The following is a 7,500-nucleotide window of genomic DNA, read 5'->3' as shown; positions in this document are numbered from 1 at the left end:
ATTTCTCTCCCACTGCAACGCGATAACGCCATGGTTACCCACTGAGACATTTATCAAAAGTTGATGACAATGACGGTGATTCTTTGGGAAAGGCGTGTAGATTTCTGGTGAAATCCAATGTTGTCGCTGTCTGGTCTTATCTGATGAGAGAAGATATTGGTGCATTCTGGAGGGGGATAGGGAATGGATCAGAATCTGTTTTTCTCCTGATAGGACGAAATACATGACGGACAAGCCAAGCAGCCAACCACACGAAGCCATCTGTGAATTATGCTAAATAGGGAGAGCGTTTGTTGTCATTATCCACACAGACAATCTGCTTTACTGCCACGTACATCTGAAGGAGAATGGACAGAGGAGTGTGTGGGGTATTTGGAGGGTATTCATGTCCTTTAAAGGACTATTGCTGCCATGATTTTAGCTTCCGCTGCTCATCAAGATCATGATCAATGTTCCCTCTAATTGTTTTCGGCACTGAGCAAATTTCAGGTCTGCTGACCGCAAAACTTGAACGTTGTGAATAAAAACTTCCAGCACGCGTTTACTGTGAACACTGAGGCTGTACCCGCTTTAAGTTACAGTTTTAACAGTGGTCAGGTAGGCTACTGTGGCTATTCGATCATAATGTAGGCCTACCAGAGTGGCCTACCATCAAAAACAATGGAGAAAATGCATCCCATAACATTTTAGCTGTTCTATCATTCAGCCTACAGTAGCATCCAATGTGTGGTGTTCAATGTAGGCCTACATTCCATGAGACTTTTGAAAAAAAACATGCAGGGCTTGACATTATGTCACGATCGTTGGTTAGAGATGAGGACCAAGGCGCAGCGTTGAAGGTGAACATATCCTTTTATTACTGATCACACGATCAAAACAATAAACGATAACGTGACGTCTACAGTTTAACACAAACCGAAATGAACAAGAAACCACAAACACAAAGTGAAAGACAGACAGTAAAATATGGCTCCCAATCAGAGACACCCAGCTGACACTCGTTGCCTCTGATTGGGAGTCACTCAGCCCAACATAGAAAATCAAACATAGAATTACACACCCTGGCTCAACATAACATAGTCCCCAGAGCCAGGGCGTGACAGTACCCCCCCCCAAAGGCGCGGACTCCGGCCGCGCCAAACAACCACAACAGGGGAGGGACCGGGTGGGCACTCCGCCTCGGCGGCGGATCCGGCTCCGGACATGACCCAGGCACGGGTTGTGCTGGACTGACGACGCACACCCCTGGCTTGATGCGTGGAGGAGGAACGGGCCGGACCGGGCTGACGAAGCGCACCCCTGACTTGGTGCGGGGAGCAGGAATGAGCCGGACCGGGCTGACGACGCGCACCACTGACCCGGTGCGGGGAGCTTGGACGGGCCGGACCGGGCTGGCGACGCGCACCACAGACTTGGTGCGGAGAGCAGGAACGGGCCGGACAGGGCTGACGAAACGCACCATAGACTTGGTGCGGAGAGCAGGCACGGGCCGTGCTGGACTGACGACGCACACCACTGGCTTGGTGCGGGAAGCTTGGATGGGCCGGACTGGGCTGGCGACGCGCACCACAGACTTGGTGCGGAGCGCAGGAACGGGCCGGGCTGGGCTGTCGACGCACACCGTAGGTTTGGTGCGGGGAGCAGGAATAGACCGGACCGTACTGGGGACACACACCACTGGCTCTACACCGGGATCTGGAACGGGCCGGACCGGACTGGCAACACACGCCAGTACCTCTCGCCGTGCCTCTACACCCTCCATCCCCTCTTCTACCAGTGGCCCCCGTAACCTGGCGGCCTCCTCTGCAACCCCGCTGGACCGCTCCATAGCGGCCTCCTGCTGCCCCGACGTCGTGAGCCCCCCCCTAAAAATTTTCTGGGGGTCTCTCCTCCCCGTGGGCCAGGCCTCCATCATTCTCGCCAGACTCTCACCCCACTGCTCCAAACTCCAACCTCTCTCCTCTTCTCTTGGCTTGGCCCAGTCGAGACTCCTACTCAACTGCTCCCAAGTCCATCCTCTCTCTTCTTCATGCTGCTTGGTCCTGTTATGGTGGTTTCTTCTGTCACGATCGTTGGTTAGAGATGAGGACCAAGGCGCAGCGTTGAAGGTGAACATATCCTTTTATTACTGATCACACGATCAAAACAATAAACGATAACGTGACGTCTACAGTTGAACACAAACCGAAATGAACAAGAAACCACAAACACAAAGTGAAAGACAGACAGTAAAATATGGCTCCCAATCAGAGACACCCAGCTGACACTCGTTGCCTCTGATTGGGAGTCACTCAGCCCAACATAGAAAATCAAACATAGAATTACACACCCTGGCTCAACATAACATAGTCCCCAGAGCCAGGGCGTGACACATTAACCTGTTTAACCACTTGTCCTTCAGACAAGGAGGTGACTGAAAATGGTGTTGTCTGATGCAAGAAACCACTTTACAAAATAAAATGCATTATTATTCCCATACCATTATTACAGAGAATCAGACAAATTATGCTACCCTCTGCCTATTGGCTACTTAGCTTATTCAAGCCTGTCTCAAAATACAACACTGCCCCTTTAAGACAAAAAAAAAGCTCTTTACCTGACTCGCTTTTCAAAGATGTCTAGAAATGTAAATGTTTTGTGCTCTTGTAGGAAGCAATCACTCCCCCATTGCTGACTAGAGATGATCTATAACTGGGCTAATAACTCACTAACTATCAAAGGACATGAACAGAATGATCTATAACTGGGCTAATAACTCACTAACTAGCTAAGGACATGAACAAAATGATCTATAACTGGGCTAATAACTCACTAACTAGCAAAGGACATGAACAAATGATCTATAACGGGGCTAATAACTCACTAACTAGCAAAGGACATGAACAAATGATCTATAACGGGGCTAATAACTCACTAACTAGCAAAGGACATGAACAAATGATCTATAACGGGGCTAATAACTCACTAACTAGCAAAGGACATGAACAAATTATCTATAACTGGGCTAATAACTCACTAACTAGCAAAGGACATGAACACAATGATCTATAACTGGGCTAATAACTCACTAACTAGCAAAGGACATGAACAAAATGATCTATAACTGGGCTAATAACTCACTAACTAGCAAAGGATATGAACAAAATGATCTATAACTGGGCTAATAACTCACTAACTAGCAAAGGACATGAACACAATGATCTATAACTGGGCTAATAACTCACTAACTAGCAAAGGACATGAACAAAATGATCTATAACTGGGCTAATAACTCACTAACTAGCAAAGGATATGAACAAAATGATCTATAACTGGGCTAATAACTCACTAACTAGCAAAGGACATGAACACAATGATCTATAACTGGGCTAATAACTCACTAACTAGCAAAGGACATGAACACAATGATCTATAACTGGGCTAATAACTCACTAACTAGCAAAGGACATGAACAAAATGATATATAACTGGGCTAATAACTCACTAACTAGCAAAGGACATGAACACAATGTGCTCACGTGGCTACATGCAGCTCTCGCTTTGATCTCAAACCACAAGCGCATCTACTCACGACCGCTCATGCTGTAAACACAGTCCAGTTCAAAGTGAAAGGTACAGATCCATATATGGCAATGGTCTATTTGCATATAGGCCTACTGCAGCTCTGATTGGTTATGCCGCACCGGTCTGTGTAGAGTACGGGCCTGAGTGCTGCCTGTCAATGCAATAGAATCCTACCTGCGTTCTGCCTACAACAAAATATCTTGCATAGTTCGTTTTGCATACTAAGTCTTGCATAGTTCGTTTTGTTTTTCGGTATGTTGCATTGAAAGTGGCTAATATTGCGTTGATTCGATCACAATTGCCACAGTAAAAGGAAACGTTGATAGTGTTTAACTAACAGGGGAAAACTCTAGAAAGTTGAGTGAAGTTCAAGCTCATGCTTCTCTCTGTGGGCTGATACTGTATTTCCTCTGCGCTGCAATCCTGGGGGGCTGTGTGTCTGTCCTGGGGGGCTGTGTGTCTGTCCTGGGGGGCTGTGTGTCTGTCCTGGGGGGCTGTGTGTCTGTCCTGGGGAGCTGTGTGTCTGTCCTGGGGGGCTGTGTGTCTGTCCTGGGGGGCTGTGTGTCTGTCCTGGGGGGCTGTGTGTCTGTCCTGGGGGGCTGTGTGTCTGTCCTGGGGAGCTATGTGTCTGTCCTGGGGGGCTGTGTGTCTGTCCTGGGGGGCTGTGTGTCTGTCCTGGGGGGCTGTGTGTCTGTCCTGGGGAGCTGTGTGTCTGTCCTGGGGGGCTGTGTGTCTGTCCTGGGGGGCTGTGTGTCTGTCCTGGGGGGCTGTGTGTCTGTCCTGGGGGGCTGTGTGTCTATCCTGGGGGGCTGTGTGTCTATCCTGGGGGGCTGTGTGTCTATCCTGGGGGGCTGTGTGTCTGTCCTGGGGGGCTGTGTGTCTGTCCTGGGGGAGCTGTGTGTCTGTCCTGGGGGGGCTGCGTGTCTGTCCTGGAAGAGCTGCGTGGCAGTCTCGGGGCTACTGCGTGGCAGTCTCGGGGCTACTGCGTGACAGTCTCGGGGCTACTGCATGACAGTCTCGGGCTACTGCGTGGCAGTCTCGGGGCTACTGCGTGACAGTCTCGGGGCTACTGCGTGGCAGTCTCGGGGCTACTGCGTGACAGTCTCGGGGCTACTGCGTGACAGTCTCGGGGCTACTGCGTGACAGTCTCGGGGCTACTGCGTGACAGTCTCGGGGCTACTGCGTGACAGTCTCGGGGCTACTGCGTGACAGTCTCGGGGCTACTACGTGACAGTCTCGGGGCTACTGCGTGGCAGTCTCGGGGCTACTGCGTGACAGTCTCGGGGCTACTGCGTGACAGTCTCGGGGCTACTGCGTGGCAGTCTCGGGGCTACTGCGTGACAGTCTCGGGGCTACTGCGTGACAGTCTCGGGGCTACTGCGTGACAGTCTCGGGGCTACTGCGTGACAGTCTCGGGGCTACTGCGTGACAGTCTCGGGGCTACTGCGTGACAGTCTCGGGGCTACTGCGTGACAGTCTCGGGGCTACTGCGTGACAGTCTCGGGGCTACTGCGTGACAGTCTCGGGGCTACTGCGTGACAGTCTCGGGGCTACTGCGTGACAGTCTCGGGGCTACTGCGTGGCAGTCTCGGGGCTACTGCGTGACAGTCTCGGGGCTACTGCGTGACAGTCTCGGGGCTACTGCGTGGCAGTCCCGGGGCTACTGCGTGACAGTCTCGGGGCTACTGCGTGGCAGTCCCGGGACTACTGCGTGACAGTCTCGGGGCTACTGCGTGACAGTCTCGGGGCTACTGCGTGACAGTCTCGGGGCTACTGCGTGGCAGTCTCGGGGCTACTGCGTGACAGTCTCGGGGCTACTGCGTGACAGTCTCGGGGCTACTGCGTGACAGTCTCGGGGCTACTGCGTGACAGTCTCGGGGCTACTGCGTGGCAGTCTCGGGGCTACTGCGTGACAGTCTCGGGGCTACTGCGTGACAGTCTCGGGGCTACTGCGTGACAGTCTCGGGGCTACTGCGTGGCAGTCTCGGGGCTACTGCGTGACAGTCTCGGGGCTACTGCGTGACAGTCTCGGGGCTACTGCGTGGCAGTCTCGGGGCTACTGCGTGACAGTCTCGGGGCTACTGCGTGACAGTCTCGGGGCTACTGCGTGGCAGTCTCGGGGCTACTGCGTGGCAGTCTCGGGGCTACTGCGTGACAGTCTCGGGGCTACTGCGTGGCAGTCTCGGGGCTACTGCGTGGCAGTCTCGGGGCTACTGCGTGACAGTCTCGGGGCTACTGCGTTTCCTCGTAGGGCGCAGCTAAGAGGGAACATTGATCATGATAATCAAAATGAAGATTAGCTGGATCATCATCTTGTGGTTCATCCCCCTGCTTTACCTGCTGGTCCATCTCTAAACCAGGAAGAGAAAAGGAAAGAGGTGGTTAGTCTGTCTGCCTCACAGGGAGGAGAGGAGATTGGGTCAGGGAGAGCAGGCAGCACATGAAGATACATGACACATATCATACCCCCAAAGTTACATACCCCCAAGACCTGCTGACCTCTCACCATTACAATATCAGACCTGCTGACCTCTCTCCATTACAATATCAGACCTGCTGACCTCTCTCACCATTACAATATCAGGGGAGGTTAATTTTTTTTGGGCGGGGTATGATATTTATGCCTCTGTAACTTTCTCACTCATCATTATTCACAATTCATTCAGGATTATTCATAATCATGGTAGCGTCCACATGAATGTAGAAGTGTTTAGAAACATATTCTATTCTTATTTACAATAAGTGACTCCAAAATGCCACAATACATTATTTGCCATCTGTCTCACTCACTCAATCACTCACTCACACTCACTCACTCTCTGTCCCTCACTTTCTCTCTCTGTCTCTCGGTCTCTCTCTCTTTAGTTCCCTTTCTATCTCTCTCTCTCTTTCTCTCTCTCTCTCTCTTCCTCACCCTCCTCCTCCTCCTCCTCCTCCTCCTCCTCCAGTTCTAGTCACCTTCTCTCAGCAGCCGTCTCTCCTTCCCCTCCAGCCTCTGTTTGTTTCTGGGCTGATGGCGTCGAGCTGCGCAAACAGTTTCTAAACGTAACCCTGGTTCCTGAAACAGAGAGAATCAATGTGAAGACCAGAGTGCAGCTGTTGATTTCTATGGTCACTAAAGACTTGTTCACACTGCAGGCCTTACACTCGCTGTTCGGATCTCAGAGAGTGTCAGACGAAGGGGTATTTTAATTTTTTGACGTGTTGTAATTAATTTAAGAAATAATGATGTCCTGCCAGACAATAAAACTGATTCAACTGTCACAGTGTACTGTAACTGTGATCTAATTTATTTATAAGTTATCCCTTCTGTAAGGCTCCACGAAAAGTCAAAGGTAGTCTACCGTGGACGACTGAAAACATTGATTTAACCTGATGTCTGCTCCCTGTGTCCCAATCAAATGATATTTAATATCCTCCTGAAAACCGTTGACGACTGACCACATATACCTTGATGTATTTACCCCCCCCACCCCTGTTTTACCCTTGTTCCAATCCCCCTGTTCCCCCTCCTTATCCCCTGTGGTGCTTCTCTCTGTTTGTGATCAGTCAAGGTGCAGAGAAGCACGCGGACCCTTCCCTGGGAGTCCTCTTCAGCCAACAACAACAGCAACTTCCTCCCCTACCAACACTATAACACCTACCATCCTGACCAGTCCCAGAGACACCAGGCCTCCAAGCACCACAAAACCTCTCCCAACAACCCCCGTAATGTTCCTTCTCCTCCTCTTCCTATTTGGCTTCCTCTTGTTCCTCCTTCTCTCCTTCTTCATCTTGATCCTTATCTTCCTCCTCCTCCTCCTCCTCCTTCTCCTCTTCCTCCTCCTCCTCCTCCACCTCATACTTCTCCTCCTCCTCCTCCTCCTCCACCTCCTCCTTCTCCTGCTCCTCCATCTTTCATCCTTTCATCCATTTATTGCTTTTGAGCTCAGATTT

At 51.1% G+C, this 7,500-nt stretch overlaps 1 pseudogene across 1 annotated transcript in view; it reads left to right on the top strand.

The window, feature by feature from the left end:
• The window catches only part of LOC311126277 (glutamate receptor-interacting protein 1-like), a 64,385-nt pseudogene that overhangs the window by 14,270 nt on the left and 42,615 nt on the right, over window positions 1-7,500 (top strand). The window contains exon 4 of the transcript in view: window positions 7,114-7,272. The product of the transcript in view is annotated as a glutamate receptor-interacting protein 1-like (transcript). The remainder of the gene's footprint in view (window positions 1-7,113; window positions 7,273-7,500) is intronic.

The sequence above is a fragment of the Coregonus lavaretus genome (genome assembly GCF_964263955.1).
Source record: "Coregonus lavaretus genome assembly, contig: HAP1_SCAFFOLD_3045, whole genome shotgun sequence".
Taxonomy (NCBI): domain Eukaryota; kingdom Metazoa; phylum Chordata; class Actinopteri; order Salmoniformes; family Salmonidae; genus Coregonus; species Coregonus lavaretus.
Note: the sequence above shows the minus strand (reverse complement) of the source record. Positions and strands in the feature narration are given on the sequence as shown.